Source organism: Hypanus sabinus, chromosome 3, assembly GCF_030144855.1.
Source record: "Hypanus sabinus isolate sHypSab1 chromosome 3, sHypSab1.hap1, whole genome shotgun sequence".
Classification (NCBI taxonomy): Eukaryota; Metazoa; Chordata; class Chondrichthyes; order Myliobatiformes; family Dasyatidae; genus Hypanus; species Hypanus sabinus.
This window is the reverse complement of record NC_082708.1, coordinates 39,699,872-39,719,205: the sequence shown is the minus strand read 5'-3', so window position 1 is coordinate 39,719,205 and position 19,334 is coordinate 39,699,872. Positions and strand designations below refer to the sequence as shown.

Genomic DNA, 19,334 nt, shown 5'->3' with positions numbered 1-19,334 from the left:
TACTGAATATAGCAATGACCTTGGGAAAAAAATAATCTTGTCTGTCATAATGTTTTACAACCCAGAATTAGACATTCCTTCAGCAAACTGCTGCCACACAATTAGAAGACCATTACAATGGCTAGGAAAATTGCCACACGTGCCTGTCCACAAAAATAAATCTAATCTGGAAAATAACTTTCTAATCAGGGTTTGGGAATGCAGAGAGTGGAGCACCACGGAGGGGTGAGGGACAGGTGGCAGAGAAGTACTGAGGGTGAGGGTGGTGCAATGCAGACATACCCACCCCGAGGACACCAAGCAAGGTGATTTGATTCTAAACAATTGATTTATTGATCATTACAGAATGACTCTGGTTCCCACTCCCTCCTCTCTCCCTAGCTCTTTTCCCAACATGCCCACTTCCCACTCTCAGTCCACAATAGAGACCCATATCAGAATCAGGGTTATCATCACTCACATAATGAAATTTGGTTTTTTTGCAGAAGTAGTACATTGCAATACATAAAATTATGACAATACCATGCAACAGTTTTAGGCACCCTAGCTATATATATGTGCCCAAGAGTTTTACACAGTACTGTATATCCTGCAGTATCCTTTGGCAAACTTCTTGTCAGTGAACTTACCAACCTCCCAGACATCCACATTTTCACCTGCATTTATGTAACAAATAACAGATGTCCCAGTATGGACACCTGTGGAACACCACCGGTCATGGACCTCAAGCCAAAATAAGTCTCATCAACCACTACCCTCTGTCTTTTACAGGCAAGCCAATTCTGAATCCAAACAGTCAAGTGGTGCCCATACATCTTAATCTTCTGGATGAGCCTACCATGAGGAACATCGTCAAACACTTTACTAAAATCCATTTGGACATGCCCTTTTGTGCAAGGCCTTAGAGGTCGTGCAGCCACGAACTTCATCGCCAGTTGCAGTCACTGACTTGTGCAGCTCACTCAGAGTGACTGTTGGTGTCACAGTAGCTTCTCTTACAATTGCCATTCCTCTCTAGTGACTATGTTTAGAGAGGCGGCAGTGTGACTGTGGTTTCATTTTCACCCCCACTTTTATTTTAAATGATGGACTGCACTGAGCTCTGAGGCATGTTCAGTGCCTTTGAAATGGCTGTCATTCCCTCAACTTGTCCTGAATGCTCTTTTGGTCTATTGAAAATCTATCATCCTGTTGGACCTTACAGAGGGATAATTTAGTCTTATGAATTCATTGAAAACAGCTGATCTTCCAATTTTCTACAACAAATTGGGTGGATTTGCAAGGTAATACTATAAATTACACCTGAGGAAAGTTAGCGTTGTAATTACAAAGAGGAGGAATATATTTTCAGCCTCACTATTTTGGTTTTTAATTTTTAGTAAATTGTTGACAGGTTTTAGAATTTTTCATTTCATTTGACATAGACACAATGTTTTGTAGATTAGATCAAAAATCCTACTTCAATACAATTTAGAAAATATGACAGTAAAATGTGAAAATAGTTGTAGTGGCAAAATACTTTTACAAGACATTGTAACCATCTAAAAATTTAAGGAATTCTGTTACTGAATGTTCTGCCATTGAAGGCCATACACCTGCTCAGGCACATTTACCAACACCAGGTCCAGCATGACCAGTCCTCTCAATTGACCATCTACAAACTGATTTAAGATACCTAGATGCACCTGGATTTGCCAAGAACAACCATGGCCACGGAAAGACCACGATCACTCATACCATACAACACTGCAAATAACGAGTGAACAAACGGATGCACCTAACAATTTTGCCCCATCTAGACCTCTTGCACTAAGGAGGTCCCAATATTGTGTAAGTTCAAGTCATCCTTAACATCTTACTGCTTTCCCTTGTCTGCCTGTTATCCTGTTATGCAATGCCCTGGTAGGTATTTGGAATTCTTGGGGGGGGGGGGGGGAAAGAGGGTCTGTAGTATAATCCTAGAGTGATTGTACTTTTTTTTATTTTTGAGTTCTACCCACATAGACTCAAACAAGTGCCCTCTTACTGCAGCTGTGAATATTATCTTCAATTAATAGTGCAAATCCCTCCCTCTCTACCTTTTGTAAAACACTGAAACCTAGAACATTAAGCATCTTGTTCTGTCCTTTTTTTACAACCAAGTCTCTAATGGTCACAGCATTACAATTTTATATATAGATCCAGGCTCCAGGTTCATCTTAATAATCCAATCATTAAAATAAACACATTTCAATCCATCTATTCCATTGTGTCCATCTATTCCATTGTGTCTATTGCCATACTCCTGCCTGCCTTTCTATACATTATTACTGGTTTACCCTCCTCTTAATTGTTCTACTTTTTGACAATGGTGCTCTGATTTGCATCGTCCTGTCAAACAAATTTAAACACTCCTAAGTTGCAGTGGCAAACCTCCAAACAGTATATGGTCTTCCTCCAGTTAAGACGCAACCCACTCCTCTCCAAAATTGGTTCTAATGATCTGAAACCCTTTCCTCCTGTACCAGCTCCTTGGTCACACGTTCATCTGTTCTATTTCTTTTCCTGCCCTGGCTAGTACATGGGGCTGAGAGTAATCCAGAAATTAGTACCTTGAAAGGTAGTAATTTTTCTTTTCTCCCCCTACCTCTTTACTTGTCCTTACTACCACCCCATTAGCTGCTGCATCCAACAAATCATCCTCCGTAACTTCCATCATCTCCAAAGGGATCCTACCACTAAACACATCTTTACCTCCCACCTCCCCTGCTTTCTGCTATTCCCTTGACCACTTGTCCCTCCTCAGTAAGCTCCTTCCCGGCACTTATCCTTCCAAGTGGCCTAAGTCCTACAGCTGCCCATATACCTCCTCCCTCACCCCCGTTCAGGGCCCAGGCAGTTAGCTGAGGCAACACTTCACCTGTGAATATGCTAGGACTGTCTATTGTGTCTGGTGCTCCTGATGCAGCCTCCTCTACATCGCTGAGACCGGATGTAAACTGGGGGAGCACTTTGTCAAGCACCTCCGTACCATCTGCCACAAGCGAAACTTCCTGGTGGCCAAACATTTTCTGATTTCCATTTAACATGTCAGTCCATGGTCGCCTCTTGTGCCAAGATAAGGGCACCATCAGGGTTGAAGAGCAACACCTTATATTCTGCCTCGGTAGCCTCCAACATGATGGCATGAATATCAACTTCTTTCCAATAAACAAATTCTTTCTCCCCATTCCCCTCGGACCTTTTACCCCTTTTCTTTTTCTGACTTTTAGTGATAATTGGCAATCCAACTTAAAAGTGCATTACCGCCACCAAATGCACTGCAGTGTGGTGTTGAGAATTGGGAAATAAAACTCCTACTAGTTCTTTATCAAATGAAAACTACATTATCCAAAAAAACCTATCGATTGCAAATAATGAAGGACAATATTGTGAATTAAAATCACTTCCATTACTTAAAGTTTTTAAATGAAAAACTATCAACCCCCAAAGACAGTAGTGCAGCCTGCATTTGCTTTCTTTCAGGCTTATCTGTCTTACATGGTAAAAGAATGTATTCAACTGTTTCATAATGACAACACCTACACACCACAGAGTGATGCTTTCCATCAAGACACAAGGAATAGTTAAGCATGGTATGCCCAATTCTGTTGAGTCAACATAATTCCTTCCCCTCTTCTTTCACCCCTTTCTCCCATCAATCCAACTGTTTTATGTATTCTGTAAAACTGTCTCTCCTTCCGCCCATTATCCCACAAGTCTTGCCATAATCCCCGAATTCTTACTCGTCTTTACCTCTTCTCCCTGCATATTACTTCCCCTATCTTATTGAAAAATTAATTTGTGAAAAAGTACGTACAATTGAAGCGCTGGACAAGAAGATACAATCGACTGTTAAAACAGGAGATCAGTATAAGTTTAAAATTACTGATCTCGAAAACCGATCTCGCAGACAGAACTTGCAAATCATCGGGTTTCCCGAAAAAGTTGAGTCCGGTGATTTAACTGAATTTTTCTCTAAATTACTGTGGGAAATTTTTGGTGGTGAAGGTTTGCAAGCTAAACCTGTTATCGACCGCGCTCACAGAGTTGCGAGATTTTCGGCTGTGTCTGGTAAACCACGAGCAGTGATTGTTCGCCTTCATTATCCTCGGGAGAAAGAGCTTTTAATTCGATTAGCTCGTAAAAAAGGTATGATTTCTTACAACACCAACACATTTCGTATTGTTGAAGATTATTCGTTCGAAGTAATGAGAGCGAGAATCGCTTTTAAACCAGTGATGGCAGAGATTCACTCGATTGGACTTAAACAAGCTTTAATGTATCCAGCGAAGCTTAGAATTACGCTGAACGACAACAGTCAGCAATTTTTTAACACTCCGGAAGAAGTGAAGAAATTTGTTGAAGAATATCAATCTTCTAGTGCAACTTGAACTATGTGTTATGTTGAAGATTTTTCGGAGAGAGGATGCCATTTCATTTTAAGTTTTAACCTATGAAGCTGGGTTATAATTTCTTATCCTGATCTACGGGTCTGTTTTTTTTTACTGTCATCATTGTTTATAGATGCTCTTTTTAATTTTTATAATATCTTTTTTTATTCTTTTTTCTGTTTCGGATATATACGTTTATATTTTGTAATAATGATTTACTTTTTTTTCAAGATGTCGTTTCTTTTTCCCGTAAGACTTTGTTTTCTGTAAGCATTTATTTGTTTGCCTGTACTTAGAAATGGGACGAATGTTTTGGATTTTTTGGTCTTTTTTTTATATATTGTAGTGTCTATTAAATCCCTTGTTTAATCCTATTTTGATAACTTTTTTTTAATTAAATTTCTTTTAATAGATTGCTGAACTTACATTTGTATTTAGTAATATGGCTTTTCAAACTGTCGTTTCTTCTTCCCATAAGCCTTTGCTTATGAAACGTCATCTTTTTTGTATTTGAATATGGAATTTTTTTTAAAGGTATATTACACTTTTAAATTTTAATGTTTATACTTTTTTTATTAATGATTGTTTGTTTTATTATATTAGTTTTTTCATTCTGACTGATATATTTTTTTTTTCGCAACCCTATATTTAAATCTGGTTGTTAGAGTTTTTTTTAATCTTTTTATGGAGCTGCCATCTTGAAATGGGGGTAATGTTAGTATTAGATTATGCGCCTGCCGCTTGGCTTTCTTTCAAAGGGTGGAGGGAGGGGGTAGGGATCTTTTTTCACGCTTTTGATTTTTATTTTTTTGCTTTTAGTCTATGGGCCGACTTTAAATTATTAATATTGTTGAGGTGTCATGTTCTCCGGTTGCTCCTGAATCAATTTTCCTTCTTCCTGAATTATGGGTTATGTGTCTTTTTAACCTTTTATGATATACACAACTAATATTGGCATGATGGATAAATCTATTAACTTTATCTCTTGGAATACTAATGGTTTAAATCATCCAATTAAACGTAAAAAAATATTTAAAGTATTCCATAGATTGAACGCTAATATAATTTTTGCACAGGAGACCCATATTAGGAGGGAGGATAATCAGCGTTTTTTTAGGTTCTGGAAGGGTCAACAATTTCACTCGAATTGTACCGCCAAAATTAGGGGTGTGTCTATTTTTATAGACCCCTCAATTTCGTTTACACATCATGAAATTATTTCTGATCCACAGGGCAGATTTTTGTTGATAACTGGTTCACTTTTTAGTCGAAAAGTGGTTCTAGTTAATATTTATGCTCCAAACTTTGACTGCCCTGAATTTTTTAAACGTTTATTTACTTCCCTTCCTAATCTAAATGAATATATGTTGATAATGGGTGGAGATTTTAATTGTTGTTTGAATCCTTCGATGGATAGATCTAAATCTATCCGTACTCTTCCGAATAGATCAGCCTCACTTATTAATTCTTTTATGGTTGATTCGGGAATCACTGAAATATGGCGGTTTTTGAACCCTAAAGATAAAGAATTTTCATTTTTTTCACATGTATATCATAGCTATTCTAGAATTGACTATTTTCTTATTGATCATCGGTTATTAACGGATGTTATTGATTGTAAATATGATTCTATTACTATTTCGGATCATGCACCTTTGAAGTTATCTATTAAGATTTCGGACTTTTCCAATAATATTAGATCTTGGAGACTTAACGCTACTTTGCTTCAAGACCCAGAATTTATCACCTACATAAAACAGCAAATTGACTTGTTTTTCTCAACAAACTATACTGAAGAAATCGACAGAGGAATACTTTGGGATTCTTTTAAGGCTTTTATCCATGGACAAATTATCTCATATTCCGTTGGTAAAAGAAAACAAAGATATTTAGATATTGCTTTATTAGTGGATAAAATTAAGGAAATTGATAAGATTTATTCCGTGACTCCTACCAAAGAACTTTATAAGAAGAGAGTTGAGCTTCAAATGGAACATAGTTTACTATTATCTTCTTCAATTGAAAATCAATTAATTAGGACCTGGGCTCAATTCTATATTCATAGTGATCGAACTGGTAAACTGTTAGCTAATCAATTAAAAGCTATTTCGACTAAGCCACAAATTATTAAAATTCGTAAACAAGACGGTAATTTAACTACTGATCATAAAGAAATCAATAACACTTTTCAAGATTTTTATAAATCTTTATATCAATCAGAATTTGATGGTGACCTGTCCATGATGGATAATTTTTTTAACAATTTGAATATTCCTAAACTGATAGATGAAGATCGTAGCTTGTTAGATGCTCCTATCTCTATGGCCGAAATAGGAGAGGCTATCTCATCAATGAATTCAGGGAAAGCTCCTGGCCCTGATGGTTATATTGTAGAATTTTTAAAAACTTTTTCTTCTTTGCTTTCCCCTTGGTTATGTGAAATTTTTAATGATGCGTTTGCTAAGAAGAGATTACCTCAATCTTTTTATGAAGCTACTATCTCTCTAATTCTTAAAAAAGATAAAGATCCTACTTTATGTGCATCTTATCGCCCTATATCATTATTAAATGTAGATTCTAAGATTCTTACAAAAATTTTAGCCATTAGATTAGAAAAGGTACTATCACAGATTATTTCAGAAGATCAAACTGGTTTCATTAGGAATCGGTATTCCTTTTTTAATGTTAGAAAATTGATTAATATAATTTATACTTCATCACCCACAATCTCAGAATGTGTTATCTCATTAGATACTGAAAAAGCTTTTGATAGAGTTGAATGAACATACTTATTTAATACATTGAGAAATTTTAATTTTAGTCCCAACTTCATATCATGGATTAAATTAATATATTATAAACCTGTTGCTTCTGTTCTTACAAATAATTATAGATCCTCTTTTTTTCAATTATCTCGTGGTACGAGACAAGGCTGTCCCTTAAGTCCTTTATTATTTAATATCGCATTAGAACCTTTAGCCATTGCTATTTGTGAATCTCCTAATATTTTTGGTATTACCCGTAATGAGAAGTTATACAAATTATCACTTTATGCTGATGACTTGCTGTTATATATTTCTGATCCTGACAGGTCTATTCCCGCTATTTTATCCTTGTTGGCTCAATTTGGTAGCTTTTCTGGTTATAAACTAAACTTGGATAAGAGTGAATTATTTCCCTTAAACGCACAAACTTTATTGAATGACAGGATACCATTTAAAGTTGTTACTGATAACTTTATCTATTTAGGTATAAAAATTACCAAGAAATATAAAGATTTATTTAGACTGAATTTTTTACCTATGCTTCATCAAATTCAACAACTTACTACAAGATGGTCTCCCTTATTCCTATCATTAATTGGTCGGATTAGTGCTATTAAAATGATGATTTTACCGAAATTTTTATACTTATTTCAAGCCTTACCAATTTTTATTCCTAAATCTTTTTTTGATAACATTGATTCAAAAATTTCCTCATTTGTGTGGCAAAATAAAAACCCCAGGTTAAGTAAAAAGCAATTACAAAAATCTAAAAAAGATGGTGGTTTAGCTTTACCTAACTTTAGATTTTACTATTGGGCGAATAATATTCGTAACTTAATGTATTGGAAATTAGATTTGGATTCACCACTGTGCCCGCAATGGGTAAATTTGGAATGTAACGAGGTAAAGGGATATTTCCTATTCTCTGTTCTTGGTTCTTTTCTTCCTGCTGATTTAGTTAAATTCAATAAACAGATATCTAATCCTGTTATCAAACATACATTACGAATTTGGTTTCAATTTCGTAAGTTTTTTTACTCTGAAAAACTTTGTTCTTGATAGTCCTATCTTACTTAATTTTTTTTTCAAACCTTCCTGGACAGATCAAGCTTTTAGCATGTGGAAAAGGAAAGGTATAAAATGTTTTCGTGATTTTTTTTTGAAGGTACTTTGATGTCCTTTGACCAACTTTCCAACAAATTTAAATTACCTAAATCTAATTTTTTCAGATATCTACAAATCAGAAATTTCTTACATAAAGTTCTACCATCTTTTCCCAATTCAACTTCAGTGGATTTCTCAGGTTTGATTTTTACCTTAAACCCTTGTCAGAAGGGATTAGTAGCTTTTATTTATAATATGATTATGAAGATACAACCAGAAATATCAGATAGAATTAAACAAGAATGGGAAAAAGAACTTCGATATAATATTTCAACAGATAAATGGGAAAAAATTTTACAAATGGTTAATTCCTCTTCTATATATGTGCTAAACATGCTTTAATACAATTTAAAATTGTACATAGAGCTTATATGTCTAAAGATAAGCTTGCTCGATTCTACTCTTATATTAACCCTCAATGTGACAGGTGTCATCTAGAAGTGGCTTCATTGACCCACATGTTTTGGTCATGTCCCACTTTACATAACTATTGGAAGGACATATTTGTTACCATTTCCTCAATTTGGAATATCGATTTACAACCTCATTTTATTACTGCAATTTTTGGTATACCAAATGAGGATGGTATTCAGTTTTCCCCTTCAATCAGACGAATGATTGCTTTTGTAACATTAATGGCCAGAAGGTCCATATTACAAAACTGGAAAGAAGTAAATCCTCCTACCACGTCTCAGTGGCTTTCCCAAACTATTTCATATCTAAGTTTGGAAAAAATCAGAAGCACTATTTTTGACTCATCAGTCAAATTTGAAGAAACTTGGGGACCGTTTATTCGACATTTTCATATGAATTAATCTGACCTTTTCCAGACCTTCTTTCTGCTTATTCTTGTTCAGGTATGGAGTTCCGGAGTTTTTTTGACACTATCACATACTTATAAACTGTTATTATTGCCCATGTTAGTTTAGTTTAGTGTTTTTTCTTCAATATACATTTTCTTTTACTTATTTTCAATTTTTTTCTTTTTTGATGATTATTTTTGTTTTTTTTCATATATAGTTATACAGACTTGATTGATTAATGTACTTTTTTCTGTTGATGTTTAATAGGATATTATTATCTTATTACCAATGTAATTTCAAGTCTATTGTATTCATAACCTATTCATTATTATGTTATGTTTTTCTTTATATATATATGAAATTCAATAAAAAGATTGAAAAAGAAAAAGAGTCAAAATAGGAGATGAGATGGATGATTAAAAGCTTAGACTCATGTATGCAGGTATTCTAAAAAGCGATCATCTAAATTGTATGACTGCACAATTTAGAAGACAACAAGCTCAAGTTTAATTATTCAACTAAACACAAAAATAGACAAATGAAACAACGTTCCTCCAGAGCCAAGGTTCAAAACACATGACTAACAGGTTTTGATTTCAGAAAAACGGTCACAAAGAGAAAAAATATAGCCCAAGTCCGAGTGGCATGATTGCAGATTGTTCTGTTCTAGCTTGTTCCTCCACTAAGCAAATACTGGAGGGCAGCACCATGAATAGCTGAATTAGTGCACTTAACTAAGAGGAATAAAGCATATCACTGCCTCATGGGGAGTAGAAGGTGGCCTTGATGCTGGAAAGGGGAGGACTGAAAAAGTGCAGTTGCTGTATTATCTGTGGCTGCAAAGAGGAAATTCCTGTGGTATTGTAAGTATGTACTGGTGGAAATGGGAAGAGTAAGCCAGAACATCCTCGAAGGACTGATTCCTTCAAAATACTGATGGGGGGGAAAGAGGACAGGATGTGACAAGTGGCTCCTCAGATGGGATATGCCAGAAAATACAAAGGATAATTACCTGAAAGATTGATGGAATAGAAAGCAATGAGTAGAAAGAGTAATTCTTGCTCTGGGAATGGAAAGACTTAAGTAGAAGTGTGAGAAATGGAACGGACATAGTTGAGAGTCTCATCAACTGTGCTGAAAGGGAACCTACAGTTTACAATAAAGAAAATCATGAAAGGGACACCAAGTAAGCAGGCTGAGAAACTGGGAAATTGCAGTGCTTACAAACAGCAGGGTGGAAGGAAATGCAGTTTGGGTAGCTGTGGGAATCCTTGTAGTCAAGGCTGATTGTTAGCTTACCTGCAAAAATGGAATTAGGTTAGCAAAGGAAGGGAAGAGTCAGAAATAGATCACAAAAGCAAGGGCAAGGTAGAAATTGGCAGAAATGTTTATAAAGTGGTATCAAGGTAAGGGCAGAAAGCAGCACTGATACAGTCATAACTGTCCTGGATAAGCAAGAAGAAGAATGGATCATGTCAACTTAAAATAGAATACGTACTTACCTCACAGAGATAACACATACCTTTGACTCATGAATTCCATAAAACCTTTTATTTGGAAGAAATTGCTCTAATTGAACAGTAAGATAGTTAAAAGGATAAAGTTAGAGGTGGACCAGGCCTGTCACATCTCTACTTTTAGCTCAGATGAACACTTTCTACCCAAAATTCATCTTTACAGGTGTTGTCTAGTCTGTAGAATTTCTCCAGCAGTGTTTTGCCCCAGCTTGCTTATAAACATCTGATCAGGAATCTGGATTATTGTTAAATATAGTAAGAACAGAAAGTGTACACTGAAATATAACTTTCCCTTTTTCTTGTGTGAACTTGCTTCTGAGCTAGAGGACCTGAGTTATAAGGAAAGAATGAATAAGTAAGGATTTTTCTTCTTGGAACTTAGAAGATTGAGGGGAGATTTGATCTAGGTATGTAAAATTACGAGGGGTACAGATAGAGTAATGAAAGTAGGCTTTCGCCACTGAGGATAGGTGAGGATACAACCAGAGGTCATGGGTTAAGGGTGAAAGGTAAAAAGTTTAGGAGGAACATGGGGGGACTTCTTCATTCTGAGCGTGGTGAGAATGTGGAACAAGCTGCCAGCACAAGTGGTAGATGTGAGCTTGATTTCAACGTTTAAGAGAAGTTTGGATAGTTATATTGGCAGTAGGCATATGGCGGGCTATGGTCCAGGTACAGGTCAATGGGACTAGGCAGTTTAAATAGCTTGGCACAGGGCCTGTTTCTGTGATTCTGTGCATTTTTATGACACTGACTTTAAGCTCATGCCACCAAATTATACCCATGTGCTCGACTAACCTACTAACCCACAAGTCTTTGATAGGAGGAAACCAAAGCACCCAAAGGAAATCCACGTGGTTATGGGGAGAACATACAAACTCTATACAGACAGCAGTGGGAATTGAACTGCAATTGTTGGCACTGTAATAGCATTATGCTAACCGCTACGCTACCGCGCCACCCATTTGATTTTGTGTGATTGAAAGAATTAAGTGACTTGGCACTTCACATAAATGACAACTATTCAAACAGAAGCCTGGATCTAACACATTACCAAGATCAGAATGTCACTTTTGTTTCTGAATGCCAAAACATTACTAACTGCCAAAATAATTTATTTTTCATAGCAACACAGAAAACAGCAGTAAGCCTTTCAACCCTTCCAGCATACTCCACCACTCAACACAACCAGAGCTGATAGTATACTCTAGTACTTCGTTGCTCAGATGCAAAGCACCAAGAGAACTGCAACTGTCAGATCCTTCTGTGAGATTAAAATGATACTGCATACTTTAAAGATTGCAGAATACAAAAGGAAGAAAATCTAATAAATTTGCATGTGGAATTCAAAATTTGCTTCTAAAAATAAGATTTCCCTTTAAAAACTTTTCATCCCCGATCACAAGTTGTACACCTAAGGGTAAGAAGGTACTTAGATTAACAACTGTCAAGACACATTTGTGCACAAGGTATAGAAGAGTAACAATGAGATACATAACAATTTACTGTGCATTTCCGAAGAACATCTTTCCAAACTGCAGTACATCCTGCACTGTTTTTATTATAACAGCACAGATAAAGAATACATACAACTAGTCAGTGGTTTACAGCTTTTATACTGTAGACTCATACCATTATATTTTGGAACCGATTAGTTTAATGGAATGTCCCAATTACTTTAATAGCAAAACACTAAAATTATAAAAGCAGAACCTTGGAATCAACTGCCTGTGATTATCCTGCAGAGGGCAGTCGGAAGGTGGGGAATAGATGACAAGGAGCCTTTTCCCAAACAACTGTTACAACAAAAAATTACAGTTTATATAAACTCCAAGATGTGGCATGAAATCATGTATTTGGCTCCAACACCTCAAATTTTACCTGGACATTCAACAACCTGGTGGCATGAAGCCAAGTTCTCAAACTTGCAGCAACTACTTTCCCTCTGTCACTTTTCCTTATTTTTCTTTTCTTCTTTCAGCCTCTTTCCTGATCCAACTGGTCCCCATCATCACCTTCTCCCTCCCCCACCTTCCCCATTTCTCTGTCAACCATACACTCCTCCTGCAATTCTCTTCTCTACCTTTCTTTATTCCATGACCAGAGCCCTCATCTTCAGTTTCACCTCCCAGCTTCTGAAATCATTCCTACCCTCATTTGCCTATCACACCTCTTACCTGGATTCCCTTATCACCTACCAACTTTTGCTTCCTCTCTTCCCTCCATATTTTTTCAAGCTTTCTCCCCTTTCAGTCTAGATAAAGGGTTTCAACCCAAAATATTGACTGTCCATTTCTCCCTATTGATACTGTCTGACACGCCAAGTTCTTCCAGCACATTTTGTATTAGACTAGTTTCAGTGAGCGACTCATTCAGAATTATCCACAAAAGATGCTAGTTTTGCCCATATATTGAATGACTGTGCCTTCTCTGCAAACCACAGTCAATTTCAAATATACCTATAAAGTAAGCTGAGTATAGTGCTGTAATTTGTCATGCACAGGTAACATGGTTCAGCCAGAATAAAGTCCTGAAGAGGTTTGTTTCATTGCTTCCAAAGATCATAAGATATAGGAACATGAGTCTGCTCATCCATTCCATCATGGCAGAGTTATTATCCCACTCAACCTCCATTCTCCTGCCTTTGACACTCTGGATATATTAAGGTTCTTAATTAGTCAAAGAATTAGCCTCCACAGCAGTTTGTGGCAATGAATTCCACAGATTTACTAGCTTCTGGCTAAAGAAATTCCTTAAGTCTGTTCTAAATGGGCACCCCTCTATTCTGAGGTCGTGCCTTCTGGTTCTAGACACCACCGCTATCAGAAACACCCTCATCCACTTCCGTATCAAAGGATGTATTGATGGCAAAAGGAAACCTTATAACCTTATTATGTGCTGGGTGAGGAGGTTGGTGGGGGTGGTAGGAGAGGACGAGAGGAACCAAACTGGTGGGTTAGTGGGAGGATGGGGTGAGGGTAGGTGTGCACAAAATGGAACAGATGCGATTGAGGGCAGAGTTGATGGTGAAGGAAGGGAAGCTCCTTTTTTTGTCATCTCTCATTCTCAATAACCTTAAGTTTGGTTTCAGGAGCACAAACAAATGCCTGACTGACCTGGACATCAAATAATGACTTTACAAAGTAGTCTCTAACAGTTTCATACAGCATGGCACAAGTGGTGACCTCGCTCACAAGGGTGCCAATATCAATTTAACCAATGTTTTGCAGATATTTTTAAATGGAAAAACAAATTATTTACTGACCCAACATCAGCTAAGCCAAAAACAGTAAAATCAAGCACTCAACCTGAACTTTTTCACTTTTAATATTCCAACCTATTTTGCAATATAAAGGAAGGAAATGTGCTCAATTTCTGCAGCTGTCTGTATTTAAATTTATCTAGAATAAAATGGTGCCGAGAGTAGTGGATGCTGCTTAGTTATGATGGCACTAAACGACAACTCCTTTGCTTGCATCCTCAGAAACAGCTCTATTTCTATCTTTGATATCCTTTTATACCTTTTCAAGGTTCTTTTGAAGACCCTGACTCTGACTTTGGTTCTTTGTGGGAATGGGACATGCTCTCAGGGCCTCAGGACCGGCTGTTCTCTGATATCCCACAGACGTGGACTGGAAGGCGAGCGTACCTTCAGGGTTCCAGATTTTCGTGGCTCTGGAGACAGGCTGATTCAAGGTTGGTGTCACCGCCTGATCCGTCACAGGAGAACACGGAAGATCGGAAGCAGTGGGCTTGCTGCTGGCTATGTGCCCAGAGACCTGGGTCTTTCTGGGGCAGACTCTTTGGGCGCAGAGTTCAGAAAAAGCGACGCAACAGACTTTTAACAAACAACTTACTGATTTATGGTGTTACGTCTCTGTTCTCACTGTGCGATGGGGACACCTCTTGTTCCCTGATTAGGGAGAGAGCCTGTGGTATGTCGAATTACTGAGTGAACGAGTAGTCTTTGGGATACTGCAAGTCTGTGTCTTACTGATGCTTTGCTGCATGCTCAGTGCTCGGAGGGGGCGCCAATGCCTTTTTTGTTGGTGGAGAAGGGGAGGGTCGTTATCTTGCTGCTGCTTGTGCATGGGAGGGGGGAGATGGGGGGGCTTTGTGGTTCTAACATTTAACTGTCATTCATTCTTTGGGGCACTCCTGTTTTTGTGGATGTTTGCAAAGAAAAAGAATTTCAGGATGTATATTGTATACATTTCTGACATGTACCTATTGAAACCTTTTGAACATCATGGTCGGTGAAGCAGCCTAAGCTAGAACATAGAACGGATGGCATCTCAGATTTTCAGAGTATCCAATGCAATTCAAAACGAAAGCTGTTGGTTTCAGTATACCCAACTAATTTAAGGTGCCAAGATTACAAAACCATGAAACTTCATGCTTGCTTCCTAATTCTGAGACTACTCTAAATATGTCAAGACCTCAATCCATTCTTCTCTGTGTCCCCAGAGTGCAGAAATGACATTAGTATGTTAAATTCTGGCAACTTTCTCATTTTTCCTAGATCTGGGATTTCCTACAAATTTCATAAATTCAAAGCACATGTCAATATGCATGCTCTTCTATTCAAAACAGACATTTTTTTTCTCATGTTTGGAAGGTATTTAATTTCTACTGAAGTAAATAGAGTGGCATGCAAAAGTTTGGGCACCCGGTAAAAATAGCTAAGCGAGTATAAGATGACCTGATTTCCAAAAGGCATAAAGATGACACATTTTTTTTAATATTTTAAGCAAGATTACTTTTTTATTTCCATCTTTTACAGTTTCAAAATAACAAAAAAGGAAAACGGCCCGAAGCAAAAGTTTGGGCACCCTGCAGGGTCAGTACTTAGTAACACCCCTTTTGGCAAGTATCACAGCTTGTAAACGCTTTCTGTAGCCAGCTAAGAGTCTTTCAATTCTTGTTTGAGGAATTTTCACCCACTCTTCCTTGCAAAAGGCTTCTAGTTCTGTGAGATTCTTGCATGCACTGCTCTTTTGAGGTCTATCCACAGATTTTCGATGATGTTTAGGTCGGGAGACTGAGGGCCATAGCAAAACCTTCAGCTTGTGCCTCTTGAGGTAGTGCCTTTGCTCACTGCAGCCAAAAAGTTCTATTTTAACTTCATCAGTCCACAGGACTTGTTTCCAAAATGCATCAGGTTTGTTTAGATGTTCCTTTGCAAACTTCTGATGCTGAATTTTGTGGTGAGCATGCAGGAAAGGTTTTCTTCTGATGACTCTTCCATGAAAGTCAAAATTTGTGGAGGTGTCACTGCACAGTAGAACACTGCACTACCACTCCAGAGTCTGCTAAATCTTCCTGAAGGTCTTTTGCAGTTAAACGGGGGCTTTGATTTGCCTTTCTAGCAATCGTATGAGCAGTTTTCTGGGAAAGTTTTCTTGGTCTTCTTGACCTCCATCATTCCTGTTAACTGTCATTTCTTAATTACATCATGAACTGAGGAAATGGCTACCTGAAAACTCTTTGCTATCTTCATTTGTGGGCATCATTTAAATTTTCAGAGTGCTAGGCAGCTGCTTAAAGGAGCCCATGGCTGGTTTGAGGAGTCAGGGTATTTATAAAGCTTTGAAAGTCGCATCACCTGGACTTTCCAAACGATAACTGTGATCAAGTTATAGCCCTAACAAGCTAATTAAGGTCTGAGACCTTGCTAAAAGTTATCTGAGAGCGCAAATCTCTTGTGGTGCCCAAACTTTTGCATGGTGCTCCTTTCCTTTTTTTCCACTCTAAAATTGTACAAAACAAAAATAATACTAATCTTGCTTAAAATGTTGAAAAGAATGTTTCATCCATAATTTTATGACTTTTGAGATTATTTCATCTTCTAACTATTCACAGTTACAGAAATTTTGACCAGGAGTGCCCAAACTTTTGCGTGCCACCGTAAACAGTCGACTTTTCAGGTCAAGACCCTTCCTCAGTTCTGGGAAGGAAGGAGTAAGATCCAGAATAAAATCATGGGGGGAGGGGAAGGAGGATAGCTGGAAGGTAATGGTAGGAACAGTCAATAGCTGGAGGAGGAGGAATCTGATAGGAGAGAAGAGTAAGCCATAGGAGAAAGGGAAGGAGGAGAGCGCCCAGGTACAGGTGATAGGCAGGTGAGAAAAGGTAAACGGCTAGAGTGGGGAATAGGAGGGGAACCATCAGGTTGGAGGTTACCCAGATGGAATATGGTGAGGCCATGGTCTGACATGTCAGATCAGGAATGGGAATCAGAATTAAAATGTTTAACCACCAGGAAGTTCTAATTTTGACAGATGGAGCAGAGGTGCTAACAAAGCAGTCCCCAATGTAGAGGAGGCCACATCGGGAGCACTGGACACAACTGACGACTCCAACAGATTAGCAGTTGACTTGTTGCCTCACCTGGAAGGACTGTTTGGAGCCCTGAATGGAGGTGAGGGAGGAGTTGAATAGTAGGCATGGCACTTTGGCCCCTTGCAGACACAAGTCCAAAAAGGAGATTAGTGGGAAGGGATGAATAGACAAGGGAATCACTGAGGGAGCGATTGCTTCAGTAAGCTAGGTGGGGGGGGGGGGTGGTGTGGGGGTTCATGGAGTGGTAGGTAAGGACAAGAGGAACTCTATCACTGTTAAGGCAGCGGGAAGATGGGGTGAGTGTGAATGTTCGGGGAATGGAGGAGATGCAGCTGTCAACAGCATCAATGGAGGAGGAAGGGAAGCCCCATTCTTTGAAGGCCATCTTTGATGTTCTCATAAGGAAAGCCACATCCTGGGAGAACAGATGCATTGGCGACAAAGAAACTGAAAAAAACGAACAGAAGTTTTACAGGAGACAATGTGGAAAGAGGTTTAATCAATATAGCCATGGGAATTTTTGGTTTATAAAAGATATTGGTGAACAGTTTCTCTCCAACGATGGAGACAGATTGAGAGAGGGGAGAGAGATGTCAGAAATGGACCAAGTGAACTTAAGGGCAGGGTGGAAGTTAGAGGCAAAGTTGATTGATCAGCTCAACATTGCTGCATGAAGCAGCACCAATGTAGTTACCAATTACACTTGCCCATTCACCTCCTCCCTTCACTGCTATTCAGGGCTCCAAACAGTCCTTCCAGGCAAGGAAACATTTCACCTGTGAACTTTTTGGGGTTGTCTATTGTGTCTGGTGCTCCTGATGTGGCCTCCTCTACATTGGTGAGTCCTGTCATAATTTGAGGGACCACTTCATCGAGCACCTCTGCTCCATCTGTCAAAAGCACAACTTCCCAGTGGCCAAACATTTCAATTCCAATTCTCATTCCCATTCTGACACGTCGGCCCATAGCCTTTTCTTGTTCCACGATGAGGGCACCCTCAGGGTAGAGGAGCAACAGCTTATATTCTGTCTGGATAGCCTCCAACTTGATGGCATGAATTTTGATTTCTTCTTCCAGTTAAAAAAAAATCCCTCCCCTTCTCCTCTTCTATTCCCCACTCTGGCCTTTTACCTCTTCCTGCCTTGGGTCATTCCCTCCTTCCCTTTTTTCTCTGGTCCACTCTCTTCTCCCATCAGATTCCACCCTCTCCAGCCCTTTACCTTTCCTACCCACCTGGCTTCACCCACCACATTGTAACTATCCTCCTTTCCCTTACCCCACATTTTTATTCTGGCATCTTCCCCCCTTCTTTTCCAGTCCTGAAGAAAGGTCTTGGCCCAACACAACAACTGTTTATTCATTTCCATAGATGCTGCCTGACCTGCTGAGTTTCTCCAGCATTTTGTGTATTATTTTGGATTTCCAGCATCTGTAGAATTTCTCATGTTTATGATTTAATTAACTCTCACAACAGGAGAGTTTCCAATGAGAGATCGTATTAAAATACAGTGGCCTTTCAGAAATTGAGGCAGAAGAGTCGGGATGGGATTACACTGATGGTGGGTAAGCTGAAGAGACAGAGATATAGAAGAGAGTTAGGTTTCGTGGAATGAGGAAGGGATGAGGGTGTAAGAAAACCGGAGTGCTCCTCATGTGGTGAATGACAAAATTGTGTAAAGAGATGAACTACAAACAATAAATGTAACTATAGATTACAACTCTACAAAGAATCATGATCATTCATAAATGGGAGTAAGCCATTTGTCTCCTCATGCCTGTTTTGTCCTTCAACAATTGCTGTGTCTGAAAAGTCTTTCCTTCCCATACTTCATAAACTAAAGCAAAATCTCTCTGTATAAACATTTTCTAGTTTTCCACCATTTAAAAAGGTCTTACTATATTTTCCAAACATACTATATCCGCTATTTTCTCTCATTATACTCCATATGCCAACTACCTTTCCCTCTTCTTTAACCTATCAATATTTATTACAGACACTTAAGCTCCACCTGCAAAAAAAAATCTGAATTTCCAAGTGGCCAACCATTTTAATTTCTATCCCAAGCCTAGCTGGCTATATTTCAGACTCTGAATCATAGATTCTCATCACCACAAACAGGATACTGTCACCATCTGCAGCCCCTTCTCCCATTCTTGGAAATGACTTACTCAGCTGATATAGACAGCTACCAAATCACGTAAGCATTGAGTAAGCTTCCTTCATTTAGAAAAAATCAACGTATCAGGTGGGTTTTATAACTGCTGATCTTAATCACTTATAATACCATCTCCTTATTCCAACTTTACTACCACACAGTTTTATTTGCATGT

General features: G+C 38.2%; 1 protein-coding gene across 1 annotated transcript in view; it reads right to left on the bottom strand.

Annotated features, from left to right (window-relative positions):
* The window catches only part of ubl3a (ubiquitin-like 3a), a 56,398-nt gene that overhangs the window by 13,617 nt on the left and 23,447 nt on the right, over positions 1-19,334 (bottom strand). The window lies entirely within an intron of this gene.